The sequence below is a fragment of the Dasypus novemcinctus genome, chromosome 15 (genome assembly GCF_030445035.2).
Source record: "Dasypus novemcinctus isolate mDasNov1 chromosome 15, mDasNov1.1.hap2, whole genome shotgun sequence".
Classification (NCBI taxonomy): Eukaryota; Metazoa; Chordata; class Mammalia; order Cingulata; family Dasypodidae; genus Dasypus; species Dasypus novemcinctus.
The window spans coordinates 35,253,423-35,269,625 of NC_080687.1; the positions used below are offsets into that span (position 1 = coordinate 35,253,423).

At 42.2% G+C, this 16,203-nt stretch overlaps 1 protein-coding gene and 1 pseudogene across 3 annotated transcripts in view; both read right to left on the reverse strand.

Moving 5' to 3' along the window:
- The window catches only part of LOC139436580 (selenoprotein S pseudogene), a 77,623-nt pseudogene extending 75,327 nt beyond the window's left edge, over window positions 1-2,296 (reverse strand).
- The window catches only part of CLYBL (citramalyl-CoA lyase), a 267,593-nt gene that overhangs the window by 189,224 nt on the left and 62,166 nt on the right, over window positions 1-16,203 (reverse strand). The gene's annotated exons all lie outside the window — the stretch shown is intronic.

A 16,203-nucleotide genomic window follows, 5' to 3' on the forward strand; every position in this document is an offset into this window, starting at 1 on the left:
AAATTTAAGATGGGTCTTACTCCTTCACTACATACACCTTGATAAAGATAATAACATCAACTATGAGTTCCTGTCTAGTCCTTTTCCCCTCAGCTCCAGCAGTAGGCAACAAAACATTCATTTTGCATTTGAAACTCGGCTTACTGAAATTTCCCTAATAGAAAATGGTTTGATAAATAACTCACTAATTTTAAATGATTTTTACTTCATTACAATTTACTTATCCATAATTTTAAACAAAAATATTTTTTAAACAGTTCAGTGGCTGCTTATCTTTTTTTTTCCTTATCAATGCCCTTCCCTCAATTTTCACTGTGTTTATTAACTACCCTCAGAATAATACGACCCTCTGTTAGGTACTGTAGCTGCCATGTAAACATTTGCGTAGGAGAACAGTAAAAATACAGCCCTGCAGCAAATAAGGTGGGAGCTTCGAAGGTAATTTTTCAGGTTTTTTAAGGTTTTAGAAAATATTTAGAAAGAGAGAGAAACCAACTAGAGAACGATTCATATATGCCCATCTACCTATCTGTAGAAGATAAGAGATGGCAAGATACAAAGCTTTGGCTAGTCCCTTAAGAGATTTTTAAAAAGTCCAAAGTGGAAAGTGGCTTGGACCTGTCTTAATGTTGATGTGTGAGTGCCATCTAGTGGTCCAGCTAGAACTGCACCCTCATCTACCACACCTAGAAACACCGGGTCCTGTGGTCCGCTCCCCACCCTACTTCCCCATCCCATTCTGGTTCAGTCATTCACTCTCAACGTGCTCTTGCCCAATAACTGTAGCTTGTATGCCTTAATTGCAAAGTAAGCTGAAAAACAGCCCTCATAAAACAAAACTGTTAAGAGACACGATCCCAAATATTAAGGCGGGTTTGGCAGAAGCCAAGTGTGGTGGTCTCACATTGAGGACTACTTCAGAGCTACGTGGAAATCCTAAACGGGCTGTTTCTACATAAGGAAGTGCTCTGGCCACACCCGAAGGACCAGGTAAAAGAACAGGGAGCCCTGCTCTCCACACATGCCCACTCTCTGCTGTTGGTATGTTCATCTTGCTGGGGAAAAATAATTAGCTCTTAACTAGGCACTTGGTCGCTCAAAACCACACCTCCTTAGGTAGTGAGAGGTAACAGATTAGAGCTGAAAAGTTGCCGATTTCACTCGCACGTTACAGCTCAAGAAGCCGGGGCCCCTCCCCAGGTGATCCAGCTAGACAGCAGCCTCCCAGAGACCAGAATCCAGGTGTCCACATCCTGACTGGACTCACTTTGCTGTTCCCTCCTGCTCCGAGGAGCCCTCAGTGAGGCAGTGTGGACGGCTCAGGGAGGAGTGCGCGCGCGCACCTAGGTGCTTCCGTCTTCCGTGGGAGTGCGCGCTGGCAGTGAGTCTCACACCACACACACCTGCAGAGCCACAGAGCGCTGGGGAAGGCAGCGCCAGCACACCAGCGACTCATAAAAGAGAGGGACTTCCCTAAGAGTCCCTGCCTCAGTCTCCCCTCCTCCTTCACTTTAACAATAATAGCAGTTACCTTGCACTTTCTCCGTCCACGCATGTTCTAAGGCCTTAAATATCCAATCTCGCTGACTCCTCACAGAAGCTCTAAGAGGCAGGTGCTATTATTATCCCCATTCCACAGAGGAGGAAAAGAGGAGAGTGCAGTGGTTTGCCAAGGCCACCGGCTAACACGGTGGGACTTAAATGCAACCCACGTGCCTCCATGGAAGTATGTTTCCCTCTGTATTAAAATGGGGACACTTAAAGCATTTAAACAGATAAAGAATGTGTTTGGGCACTAATGGGGTCAGCCTTCAGGAATGCAGGTTAGAGGGAACCTTTATTTAGTACTGCCCAGTGAGGTGACCTTGGGCAAGTCAAGAGAATCAGACTGCCCATCTACGAAACGGGATATAATGCCTGCCTCGTGTGCCTGAGGGAGGCTGACGAAAACGCAGTGAGATCATCCGTGTGGCCGTAAACTCCGCCGTGACTTAAGTGGGGTTCGTTTTTGTCATCTGACGCCATCCCCTCTGTCTGACTCAAGGGTATCCAGGGAGAGCTGCGCCACGGACTGAAAACTGGCACCAGAAGCGAGGCAGACAGAATTTCCCATACTTCGCATACCTACTTGGGCTGTAAACTCCCGGAGCGTGCCATCTGCTGAGGAGGAGCGCCCTTCCCCCGCATGGCCAAGCCCACCTCCTGGCGCTGCCCCCGCAGCCGTCCCTGAGCCACCTCGCGCGTGCACTACGTCCTGGGAGGGAGGAGGGCCGCCCGGGCCGCCTCCTGTCTTCATTGTGAGACACACCCTTGGTGTGTAAACATCTGAAGAGAGCATCCATTATGCTGACAGTCACAAAAAATGCCACCCTGAGCGCTCGGCAGTAACTCCCGGGGTTCTTAGGCCAGATGCAGAGGGAGGTTCCCACGGGAGACCGGCCACTGCGCGGGAAGAATGGGCTTTGGAAAAGGTCTGGGCCAGACGGCCGGGTCTGCCACCCATCAGGGTGGTCCCAGCAAGCTCTTGACTGCCTGGCTCTCACGCACCTCAGATACGGAACAGACATCCTAACCCGTCTCCCAGGGCTGGCATCAGAGGAGCATGAGTTGATGTACACATGAAGGACACAGCTCAGAGCCAAGCAAGGCGTGGGGCTCAATACGTATTCATCAGCTGGCAGGAAGGCGGAGGTGGGGGTGGCGCCGTGTGCATTGCCCCGGCAGCTGCATGCACTGCACTGACTCCAGAGCGCGGCTTGCAACCCCTACCCACTCGGAACAGGGTGTGTGTGCATAGTGGAAGGCTTAAGAACACAGAGGTGTGGGCAGGCAGACCTAGGTCCCCAGGGCTAAGCTTCTCACTGACAAGTGCAGTGGTCTTCGCCAAGTGTTTTTAACTGGCAAATGGGGCTGACACCAGCCCTGAGCTAAGAAAACTGTTCTGAGGCATGAAAGTGGATAAAGCCCCGAGTGCAGAGTCGGGGACACACATGGCAGTGAGTTGTCTGTGATATTAACCACTACGTCTGTCCTCGTAGGATTAACATATCGGTACTATTATTTTGTCATTATTATTAAGACCAGTTTCCTACATTCTGGCTTTACCTGTTAGGCCTGGCAATGAGGAAGCTTGGACATTTTAATTTTGTTAAAATACTATTCAATTCGAAATCATGACCTGTCTCTTCATCTGGTTCATTACTGGCTTTGAGGTTGGAGGCTGTGTGCTTGGCCCACTTTCATTTTCAACCATTGCTCTGCACACAACAATCAAGGGATAAATATTTGATGTGATTGCTTTGGAGACATTAAGAATGAATAGGAATACAGTGACATGGAAGCAGCATAATACAGAGGGAAAGAGAAGACCTGGAACCAGAAGATTGGGGAACCCCTACAGTGGAGCCCTTAGGCCCCAGCCAGCCCCTCCTTTTCGCACCCCCAGCTCAGTCCCACATGAGCCTACATATCCAAGTTCCACGCCTCACACCCCATCCCGCCCCCCAGCTACACCTGAGTCTAGGGGCACATGCTGCCGTTGGCAACATCTACCCTTTAGAATGGGCCCGGCGAGAGATTTGTGGATGCCCAGCTCAACACATTTCCAAGCCTCTCTTGTTCTTGGACAACGATCTGGTCAATGGGATGTGAGCTGAATGATGTAAACAGAAGTATTGTATGCCCATAAAAGGAAGCTGCATGTCCTCCCATTCCCGTGTGACGGGGGGAGGCGGGGGGAGTGGAGGGGCTGGAGCAGCACCTTGGAGGATAAGATGGGTGCCTTGTGTTGAGGATGGCAGAGCAGCAAGGGGAACCTGGGTCCTCGCTGAGCATTAATATCAGCCCTGCACCCCTACCCATATTCATGTGAGAAAGATAAATCATCTTCATTAAGTCACAGTATTTTGGGGTCTTCTTGATCACAACACCCAAACCTGTATCTTAACTACAAGTAATTGGATGAGTCTGAATTAAATGATCACCTATCCCATTGTGTCTTAGCATAAAATAAACACTCATTATTATCATCTGAGTTGTTCTAAATTTGAGCAGGAGAAGGAACAAATAAAAACCCAAAGTATACTGTTGGCTGGTTAGGAGATCTGGACTCTTGTGGAATTCCAAAGTATAAGGGGAAGGTTAATAAAAACTAGCCAGGAGATAAAGAGTTGGTGAATAAAGGTGAATCCAGAACCCAGGCCTCCCAGGCACTCCCTCCTAAAACAGGATTTTTTTTTCAGAAAGTCAACTTCACCACCAAGTTATCAGCCTCATCACAGAGATCCTTTAGTCGTGGCCCGTTACCTAATCTTGCTCTTTTAAAAAGACCACCATTAAAAAGCACCATCATGATTCTCACACTCTGAAACATTTCTGGCAGCCTACAAAGTAATGTCTAAAATCCTTACCCTAGAAGTCAAGGCTCTCCACAATCTGGTCAAATGCAATTTTCCAATCTTATTGCCCACCAAGCCCCTCTAAAAATCTTTTGCCCTCCAAATTGACTTATTTGCCTTTTCCCAAAACACTGTACTCTTCTGCCTCCCATGATTTTGCTCATGTAACTCCACCTCTCCCAATGTCATCCCTATTCCACCATACGTGTTTAAATATTTTAGTTGTGATTCCTCCCACCTTTCTATCACTCATATGAAAAGGGCAGCGTGGCCCTTTTCATATGGCAAAAGGCAAATTTGATTTTTTTTGTGTGTGGGAAATAATCTTCAGGATTATTCTTGCTTCTAGGACCCAGTCAAGAACCTGGAAAGTGGATGTGGCTCAAGCAATTAAGCTCTTGCCTACCACACAGGAGGTCTCAGGTTCGGTTTCCGATGCCTCCTGGAGAAGACGAGCAAGACAGTGAGCTGGTGCGATGGGCAGGTGTTGTGTCATCAACAAGATGACACATCAAAAAGACACAAAAAGGAAAGGCAATGAGAGATACAACAAACCAGGGAGCTGAGGTGGCTCAAGCAATTAAGCACCTCTCTCCCACATGGGAGGTCCCCGGTTCAGTTCCTGGTGCCTCCTAAAGAGAAGACACTGAGAACACACAACAAATGGACACAGAAAGTAGACAGTGAGCACAAACAATGGAGGGGGGGGAATTATTAATAAATGAGTAGATTAAAAACAATAACAATAACAACAAAAACCTGACTATTCTTCTTGCCTGGAGGTCTCTGAGTGGCTTCCTCCAGAAGCGCAGAAGTGAAAGAGGACATGGCACACTGCATGGTATAAGCAGGGAGGACTCAGTTACCTTTTGAGCAGAAATCCTTTCTCAGAATCCATAGCAAGTGACACCAGAGAAGCTATCTAGTTTGTGAGAGGGCTAGAAACTAAGATCCAGTCATGTGGTGAACACTTACCAGTTACTGACTACCCCAAGATCCATTCACCTCTCGAGAAATTGCCTCATCCCACCAACCCATCTGCTGGGATCACCAAGTTGCCCAGTTCTCTCATAGGCAAAGGGCAGACAGTCAGGCCAATCAGGCACTCCCTCCCTGGAGTTTGCATCTTTGGCAGAGTTAAAGACTGAATGTGCTTGGAGCATATTTACTCTGTTGGCTGACCTGAAATGAAGTCAAGGAGTGGTGCTGATACCAAGACGCCTAAAGCTGACTTTGCACTGATTCTGAGTGTACCCACTGCTTTCCAATAAATCCTGCTTTTGCCCAAGTGAACCAGAATTGCTATCTGTTACTTAACAACCAAGAATCTTTTTTCCATGTCTTTAAAAAATTTTAAGCAGTTTTATTGAGATATATTCACATATTGTATACTCTATGCAAAGTATACAATCAATGGCTTTTAGTATAATCACAGTGTTGTGCATTCACCACGAAAAATTTTAGAACAATTTCATTACTCTTAAAAGCAAAACTCCATATGCCTTAGCAGTCTCCTCTCAATCCCTCTATCCTTCCCCAGCCCTACATAATCACTAATCTAATTACATCTTTATAAATAAATTTATAATTACTTTTTATATAAATGGAATCATACAATATGTAGTACTTCATTTCTGGTTTCCTTCACTTAGCATAATGGTTTTTTATTTGGCCCAATATTAACATCTTGTAACATTAACTTATGTTTGTTCAAAGAAAAAGTCTTTTCTTTTAATTCCATCTTTAGAAATTGATTTATACTTATATTTTATATAAGTGGATTCATACAATATGTAGTACTTTGTGACTGGTTTCTTTCACTTAGTGTAATGTTTGTGTTTTTTTTTTGCCTGATATTAACATCTTGTAACATTGACAAACATAGCATTTGTCCAGTTTCAAAGAAAAAGTCTTATACATGCAATATTACCCATATTCATATCCCACATGAGGTTTTACTATGCTATACAGTCCCATGTTACATTTTTTAGTTTTCCTTCTCATAATATACATGACGTTAGACTTTCCCTTTCAACTACCGCCACACACATGTAATAGCACTGCTAGTTACAAAAACACTAAATTGGGCTTTCACCTTTTTTATTCATTTCAAAGATTAACAAACGACCTTTTTACCAATTCCACACAGGTTAACCCCATAAGCCTTCCATTCTCCAATTACATTCTATTTTCTGGTGACCCACATTCTAGTTACTAACTCCATGAGTTTACACAATATATTTAGTTCATAATGACACAGTCATACAGTATTTGCCCGTTTGTGTCTGGCTTGCTTCACTCAACATAATATCCTCCAGGTTCATCCATGCTGTCATATGCTTCATGACTTCATTTCTTCTTACCACTGCATAATATTCCATCATATGTATATACCACAGTTGGTTATCTATTCCTCAGTTGATGGACACTTGGGTTGTTTCCATCTTTTGGCAATAATGAATAATGACGCTATGAACATCAGTGCGCAGGTGTCTACAGCCAAGAATCTTAACAGATGCAAAGCACCATTCCAGAAATCCATTCCATTTAAACAATATGTACTCAATCCCTGCCATGTGCTAGGCACCAAGGCAGGCAGTGGGCTTTCCAAACAGGATAAGAAACAGCCCTACCCTCTGGGAGATTTAAACTAATATAGGAGACAAAGGGTGTAAAGAGCACTAATCACACATGGAGAAAGCTATAGGAATGCAGAGAGGGAAGTGGACTTGGCCCAGTGGATAGGGCGTCCGCCTACCACATGGGAGGTCCATGGTTCAAACCCCGGGCATCCTTGACCTGTGTGGAGGTGGCCCATGCTCAGTGCTGAAGCGCACAAGGAGTGCCGTGCCACACAGGGGTGTCCCCTGTGTGGGGGAGCCCCACGCACAAGGAGTGTGCCCTGTAAGGAGAGCCACCCAGCGCAAAAGAAAGTGCAGCCTGCCCAGGAGTGGCGCCACACACACAAAGAGCTGACACAACAAGATGATGCAACAAAAAAAAGAGACACAGATTCCCAGTGCCGCTGATAAAGATGGAAGCGGTCACAGAGGAACACACAGCGAATGGACACAGAGAGCAGACAACTGGGGGGGCGGTGAAGGGGGGAACATAAGTAAAAATAAATCTTTAAAAAAAAAAAAAGGAATGCAGAGGAATGGTTTCTGTTAGCCTGGGTATATGTGGAGGTAGTTGTGGTAGGATTGGTAAGATGTCACCAGAGGAGGTGATTTTGCTCAGCAGGATTTCACCAGGTGGATAATGGAGAATGAGGCACTACAAGGCAGAAGGAACAGCAGGAGCAGGCAAGGAGACAGGAAAAAGCACGGGGTGTCTCATAACTTTAAGAATTTTAATATGACTGTGGCGCTGGGTACATGGGGTGGGAGTTGAGATGATTGTGGAAATGTAATTTGGGGTCACAATGTACAGGACATTGCATGGCCACGTAAGGTCTTCGTGCTTCAGTGCTAGAAGCTATTGAAGCTTTTAGAGAGTAGAACACCTTGAGAAAGCTTCTCCTGGAAGATGAGTGGGAGGGAGGAGAGACCAGGAAAGAGGAGACCAGATGGGCCAGGACAGCAGAGAAGGGAGGTGAGGGGAGGGATGGCCAGGAGCTGGGTTGGAGGTATGAAGAATCAAAAGGGTCTGATGGGATCAAGGATAACCCCGAGGATTTCAGCCGAGAGGAGTCACAGAACATGGAGATGTGGCTTCTGAGTCAGTGGTCTTGAGTACTGCAGTGACTAGAACAGCACCCTTGACACAAAAGATCACCTCCCCCTACTCCTCAGGAGAGTACATTTCTCTTTGACTGAATCAAGACTCAACCTAAGCCTCAAATAAGTTAGCAATTCAGTTTCTGTCTTCCTGGGCTACAAGGGTAGGAGTGGACCAACACCAAGGTTTCTAACCGTGTCCTACATTACTTCCCTCCTTGAAAACGTTTTATCATTAAGAATCAAAAACATTTAACATCGACGTCCTTCATAACGGTTTCAAAATTTCCCTGCCCTTTATCCCCTTTTAACAGCAAATAAGTACGATTTGTCAAAGAAACAATGACACTGTGAAGATACATTTAATGCATCTCATTTAAGTCTACTTAACTGTTGGAGTGGTTCAACTTTTTTACCTTCATGATGTAATATTTAAGGGTACTTATGTTCCCCATAAAACTGCAACTGGGCTATCATCTGAAAATTAGATACCAATTAGTATTTTAGTTAAAATTGGTCCCCACGCATCATTGTCTTATGCTAGAAGTGAGCTGGCATGAACAACAAAGGGTTGCTATTAATAGTACAACACAGAACGCAAGTGGAAAACTTGAGTGAAATTGTGTTTTTAAAACCCACTGTTTAGTGCCCAGAAAAGGGACAGACTGTGCAGCATCTGTGCTGGGGGGATATGGAACTAATAAATCATTGCCATTTTTACTACACATAGGCAGAATATCATAATATATCCAAAGCCAAACACATTTGCTGTCCGAGAAAAATGATTTACATTCCAGGTCTTTTTTTTCATTCAGTTTGAAAGTTTATGCATTTAGACAATCAAGATGATTTTATTAATTTAACTCTTCTATAATCATTCACTTTTTGGGGGTGGGGGAATGTGGGAGTTAAATTTATTAATGATATAGAATAAACATATATACATTCTTTATGTTCAAATTTAAGAACATTGATTCAAAAGACTGATTTGGGGATATAAAGGAGTGTAACACATAAGACTGGGCTGAAAAACCACTTTGATTGATGCATGTAAAGAACATACGTGACTACTAATGAAGCTAAATAGCTTTCTATAATCAATCCAAGAAAGCAATAAGAATAGTATATTAAATTGTATGAGAATATCCAAGCAAGTTTTTAAAAGACCCTAAACACAGATGACAGGATACTATCCTTATTCAATAAATAAAGTTATGAAGATTTCTTAAGCTTTAGGCACATTTGGCCTTCCTATCTGCTCTCGAATGCATTAGTGTCATAAAAAGGGGCTTCTAAATAGTTGCACAGACAGTTCCACTAATCAGATTATCACCATAATGTACTGACAGTGAGTGTAGTCACCACAGAAAGCAAAGACTGACAGGCATGTTGTCAGAATTCAAACGAACAATGAACTATTTGTTTTGGCATTCCATAATTATTTTACCTATGCACTATTTTAGAAAATTGGTAAAATTCAGGAAAGCAGAGTCTCGGAGGACTGGCATATATTCGGAGCCTCCTGAATAGTCAATGGCGTTCAGATTTTCGTCCCAGGACTTGAAAAGTTAAAGGCAGTCCTGCCAATTCTGAGATGCCCTCTCCAACACAGACCACCCACAACTACGGATTTTCCATCTGGTGAACAAAACAGACAGCTCCCTAATTATTTTTAAAAAGGATTTTTTCCCCCTAACATACTTTCTTTATTTGTCTGTGACCTGGAACTTAATGGAAAACCTGGTGCATGCCAACTTCATTTCTTGTAATGAAACATCCTATTTTATTGTTTTAACTGGGTTTTTAAAAGGCTCTAAGATAGAAATTATTACCCCCCAGAGCTAACAAACTAAGCCACCAAGACAATTCCAATGAACAACTGTTTCCTCTGAACATAGAATATCTTGTTTAAATATTAACCACTGAAGTTTTCTCTCATAATCAACACGATGAAAATAGGGAAATTATTTTCAATAGTTTTCAACTGGGCACCCATACTGCTAGTGTCAAAATCTATGGCTTTTCCAACAAGATGGCCACCACTGCCAAAAGCATGCTCAGAAATGCCAACTGTAATTAAAATCTGGCACCTGTCTTGGGCACCAAATTTGCTTCTAATATCTCTATGTTGAAATGTGTCTCAGCTTTGAGAGGACGTAAGATGCTTCTTGCCCTATGCCCTTCGGAAAAACACTCAAGTAGAAAAATTGACGGCTGTTATCCCGAAAATTACATTTTTATATCTTAACTATCCTAAATCTTCTCTGCTTTCTTTCTTTGAATCTGTTTAATTAGTCCCAAGAGAATCAGCATACAGTCCCTTCACACATTCTGTTTTCATAAATCCCAGGAAAATATACTGAATTAAGTTCTTCATAGTATGCAAGTGTGTACTGGGGGTTGTTAGTGTGGCATGGATAGATTTTATAAGGATTTTGATATTATGAAATTAGGAAGTTATAGGTAGGGGTGGGCTGCTTCCTTAAGGTTTTCCTGAAATGGGATCAATAAATGTTGAGTTGATGTACACTGCCATTGTCCTCTTTGCTGTCTATGAACAAACTGGTATCCAAACTACTGTTTTGTTGAGATGGGGCTCTCTCAAAATCTTACTAAAACTTTAAAAATTTTTTAATAATCTATAGCATTACTCAAGAAGGAACTCCCAATCTCCCTTGCAAGTCTTTCAAACACTTGACACCTTGCTCTACTTTGTATGGCAGAGTGAGGCCCAGTTTTTACTTTGGAGGGCTGGATCAATTTTATGCCAAATGGTCAAACAGCACTCTCACTAGAACAAAAGTTCATGGGCAGGCAGCTGCCCGCCTTGCTTACAGCTGTCTCCCAGGGCTCAGAAGAGTGTCTGGCACAAAACGGGCTCAGTAAATGTCTACTGAAAGAACGACAAGCAGATCTCGTGTGAGCTTGCCTTTATGAAGAGCTCCTTATTTAAGACCTACATGACCACATTGTTTCAATGGTGACAGGAACCTGATTAGATCAATTATAAATCACTGCCTCTGTTAGGGGCCCAGTGCTTGGTCGATTCCACAAACATTCTGACATTGGGATTTACCCAAGTCTTCCTCCTTAAAAGCACTGTCTTTCAGCAATTCTCACTTTGAGCTCTTACAACACATCACTCCTCGTCAAAAATTAAAGGGAAAAAGAACACAGCAAACCATTTAAGGCACAAATTGTTGTTACTGTTAAGTATGGAAAATGAATAAAAGCAATGCCTAAGTTATGACATGGTCCTGCTCAAAAAAAGGCACCAATAAATGGCTTTTTGGAACTGAAAGTGAATTTTTCTGGTGAAAAAAATGTTACAAATGATGGTTAGGCACTCAGGATAGATCTCAGAGCCATTTGACTCATGTGATGTACCAGAGTGCTAACTTAACTACACCCAATCACTATTTGTAACAATTTCCAGGGAAAGTAAATTCTAAGTTTTAACTAGGAAACCCCTTGACAGCAGGAAGAGGTACCCTGGTCATAGCTAAATAAAGCCATCTCCTTGGGTCAGAAATCCCCTATGGCAGCATTTTTCAAAATTTTTACTGAACCCACAGCAAGAAATACATTTTATATCAAGAGCCCATAAACACACACACAAGCAAAAACCTCATAAGACAAAACTTAAGCACTCTGAACAGAATAGTTTCTATTCTATTATTTGATAGAAGAGAATCATTCTATTCTGTTTAGTTCACGTTTCAAAATTCTTATCATGACACAATCAATTAAATTTCATAACCACTGATGAGTTGGGACCCACAGTCTAAAGTACTATTGACCTGAACGATCCCAAATGAGGAGCAAAGGGCAGCAAGTGGTGGCTACTGATATGGGTTCCCCTGGCTTCTGATACTGCATGCCTAAATCTTAATTATGAATAAACATATTAAAGTGAGATAATTTCCTGCAAATGTTGGGGAATTACCTGCATCCCTTGGTCTGGGCTTCTCCCCGTTTATGCAGTTCCTTTCTCCTGTTTTTTACCTTGTGGTTTCAGTCCCCTATCTTGGATGGAGGTATTGACAGAAAGCATGAGGATACAGATAATTATAGATAATAGATAAAGGCAGAGACTGCAAATCATGATGATGAAAAGCCTGCAGAACTGGAAAATTGTTTAATGTTTCTGTTTATTCAGAATACATGGGTATGTGTTTCAATCAAAACTTGGGCTTTTATCGCCAGTGCAGTGCTGTAAACTATGGCTGGAAGTAAAAACAAATCATTCCTATCCACTAGAATTTGCCTCTGGAAGCAGGATGGAATCAGAGTATGCAAAACCTTCCAGCCTCCTGACATAGACCTATTGCATTTTCTCTTTAGAAAAGTCAAAGATTCTGGGAAAGGATTGACTCTGGTGACTCCAGGGACAGATAAAGAACAACTATGTAGATATAAGAACTGTTTGTACATTTTTTGTGGGGAGGTAAAATGGTATAGCTGCTATGGAAAATAGTTTGGCAGTTTCTCAGAGAGTTAAGCATAGAATTGCCATACGAACCAGCAATCCCACTTTTAGCTATAAACCCAAAAGAATTAAAAGTAGAGCCCCAAACAGATATTTGCACATCAATATTCATAGCAGCATTATTCACAGTTGTCAAAAGATGGACGCAACCCAAGTGACCATAAACAGATGAATGGATAAACATGTGGAATATACATACAATGGAATATCATTCAGCTGTAAAACAAAAGAGTTCTGATGCATGCTATAACATGAACTTTGAAGACATCATGTTGAGTGAATAAACCAGACAACAAAAGGACAAATACAGTATGACTTCACTTATATTAAATAAATAGAACGTGCAAATTCATAAAGTCAGAAACTAGAATATAGGTTACCAGGGGCTGGGTGGGAGAGGGGAATGGAGAGTTAATGTTTAATTGATACGGAGTTTGTTTAGGATGATGGAAAAATTCTGGCAACGGATGATGGTGACAGAGGCACAACTTTGTGAATGTAATTAACACCACTGAATTATATATTTGAAAAAAGGATAAACTTTACATTGTATTAATATATAGGTTATTAAAAAAAAATAGAACTGTACAAAACCAGGAGTAAATCCTAATTTAAACAATGGTGTGGCAGCTTGAGAATATTTATGAATTCCAAAAAAGAGAGATGATGTTTGTAAACATAATTTGGTCTGTTCCTCTGGCCGTGATACCCTTTGATTTGGCTGAGATGTCACTGATTAAATTATGTTACAATTAGGGCTTTGATTCGACCACGTCATTAGGGTGTAACTCAGTTTAAGTCCCCACCCCCTTGGTGGGCTATAAAAACGGACACTCACTCAAGAAGACACGCAGAAGAAGACAGGAAGAGAGAGACCTCCAGAGATCTAGAAGAGGAGAGAGCTTTGTTATGTTTGATCCTGGGACTCCGGAGAGAGCTGATCCATGTGCCCCATAGTTTGCAGCCGAAGAGAACAGAGCCTTAAGAGGAAGTAGGTTGGAGAGACCAGGAAAAGATCACCTGCCATTCTGCTTCAACACGTGGCATCTGACTTTGGTGAGAAAACAGACTTGAGTTGGACTCTTTAGGGCCTTATAACTGAAAGCTTTTACCCCAAATAAATACCCTTTCTAAAAGCCAACAGACTGATACAAGCAGGCTCAGGTTAATAGCTAATTATAATAATATTGTTTTATCAATAGTAACAAAAGGGGAAACGGACTTGGCCCAGTGGTTAGGGCGTCCGTCTGCCACATGGGAGGTCCGCGGTTCAAACCCCAGGCCTCCTTGACCCGTGTGGAGCTGGCCCATGCGCAGTGCTGATGCGCGCAAGGAGTGCCCTGAAACGCAGGGGTGTCCCCTGCATAGGGGAGCCCACACGCAAGGAGTGCACCCGTAAGGAGAGCCGCCCAGCGCGAAAGAGAGTGCAGCCTACCCAGGAATGGCGCCGCCCACACTTCCAGTGCAGCTGACGACAAAAGAAGCGGACAAAGAAACAAGACGCAGCAAACAGACACAGAGAACAGACAACCAGGGGAGGGGGTGGAATTAAATTTAAAAAAAAAAAAAAAGTAACAAAAGAACCAAACCTAATGTAAAATATTCCTAATAGAGAAAACTGTGCATGTGAGGGGGGTATATGGGAACTCAGTACTTTTTGCAGGATTTTCCTCTAAACCTACAACTGCTCTAATTTAAAAAAAAAACAGGCTGGGAGCATCATTTTCAAATTAAATTTAAAAAAGTTTATAATTTGACTTGCCATTTTTGTCCTTTTTTCAAAAAGAAAAATGCACAAATCTCTGAAACATCTTACTCCACTGAGTTATCTTTGTCTTTTTATTTCTGTTCTTTCTCTCCTTCCTGGTTTGTAAGATTATTTTCAAGAAATAACATGATTTTTTGTAGAATAATAGATAACGGGAAGTGGAGCAGATGTAGCTCAGTGGTTTGAGTGCTTGCTTCCCATGTACAAGGTCCTGGGTTCAACAGCCTGTATGGCTAAGAAAAAGAAATAAAAATAAAAAATAGATAATGGGAAGATGAATACAGTGTCAATAACCAAAATGTAATTTGGGTCTCCCCCTTCATCCACCTTCCATTTAGGTTTACCTATAAGTTAAAAATGATTAATTGCTCATTTAAAAATCAGCAAAAAACATACAATGTCAATGAGGTTGTACCAACCACAAACAATGTGTGACGCTAGGCTTGAATTGGTAATTGGAGAAAATACTGTAGCAAGAATGAATGCGAGGATTTTCAAGAAAACTCAATAGAAAAAAATTACATTTTTAAATACTTGCAAAAAAAAATACTTGCCATTTGTTGATGTGGTTCATAAAACCAGTGAATAAAGATTCTTTGTTAGAAAAAACCAAAAATGTGAAATGAAGTAAAATTAGCCATTGCATTTTTGGGTAAGTCCTCCCATAGAAGGAACTATTTAGGAAATACTATTAGCCTAAGTTTTTTTTTTTTTTTTTTTTTTTTACCTCCATCCATATACTCATATACATATGCATGTTTGTTTATGTGCATATGTCTACATATTGGTATGTGCATACTTATTTCCAGAGCAGTAAAAATCCTACAGATTTTAAGAAAAAATAGCAGGGAGTGCTGCCCATTAAGTTATCAGTTCCAGGCCTTCATTTTCTAATTGACAACTTCGGGGCTACTTTCATCACTTGTCAACTTCAAACCCACACTCAATTTTTCCTTTTAGATTATGTTGCACCTGTAATTTCTCAGTGCTTCTGACATGTTGCAGCATGTTCTGGTAGGAATATTTCTTCAGAAGCAGCAGCTTAATAGAGGATGGAATAGGAGGAAACCTGCTAAATGTTTTTCACATCTATCAATTACTCAAAAGAACTTTGTGAAAAAACATATTTTTATACTTATATTTTCTACTAGCCTTAGTAATAATTCAAACTGTTTAAAACAATTAAAAAAGGATTTAAATAAAACTCAAAAGGTTAACTGTATTAGTCAGCCAAAGGGATGCTAATGCAAAATACCAGAAATCTGTTGGCTTTTATAAAGGGTATTTATTTGGGATAGGAGCTTATAGTTACTTCCCTCACCAAAGTCTGTTGCCACCTGTTGGAGCAAGATGGCTGCCAATGCCTGCAAAGGTTCAGGCTTCCTTTTATTTTTAATTTTTTATTTATTTCTCCCCCCTTCTCTCCCCCCCCCCCCGCCCCGAGTTGTCTGCTTTCTGTGTCCATTTGCTGCATGCTCTTCTGTGTCCACTTATATTCTTGTCAGCAGCACCGGGAATCTGTCTCTTTTTCTTGTGTCATCTTGCTGCGTCAGCTCTCCGTGTGTGTGGTGCCACTCCTGGGCAGGCTGCACTTTCTTTCGTACTGGGCAGCTCTCCTTACGGGGTGCACTCCTTGTGCATGGGGCTCCCCTACACGGGGACACCCCTGCGTGGCACAGCACTTCTTGCATGCATCAGCACTGTGCATGGGCCAGCTCACCACATGGGTCAGGAGGCCCTGGGTTTGAATCCTGGACCTCCCATGTGGTAGGCAGATGCTCTATCTGTAGAGGCAAATCTGCTTCCCCAGGTTTCCTCTTAAGGCACATT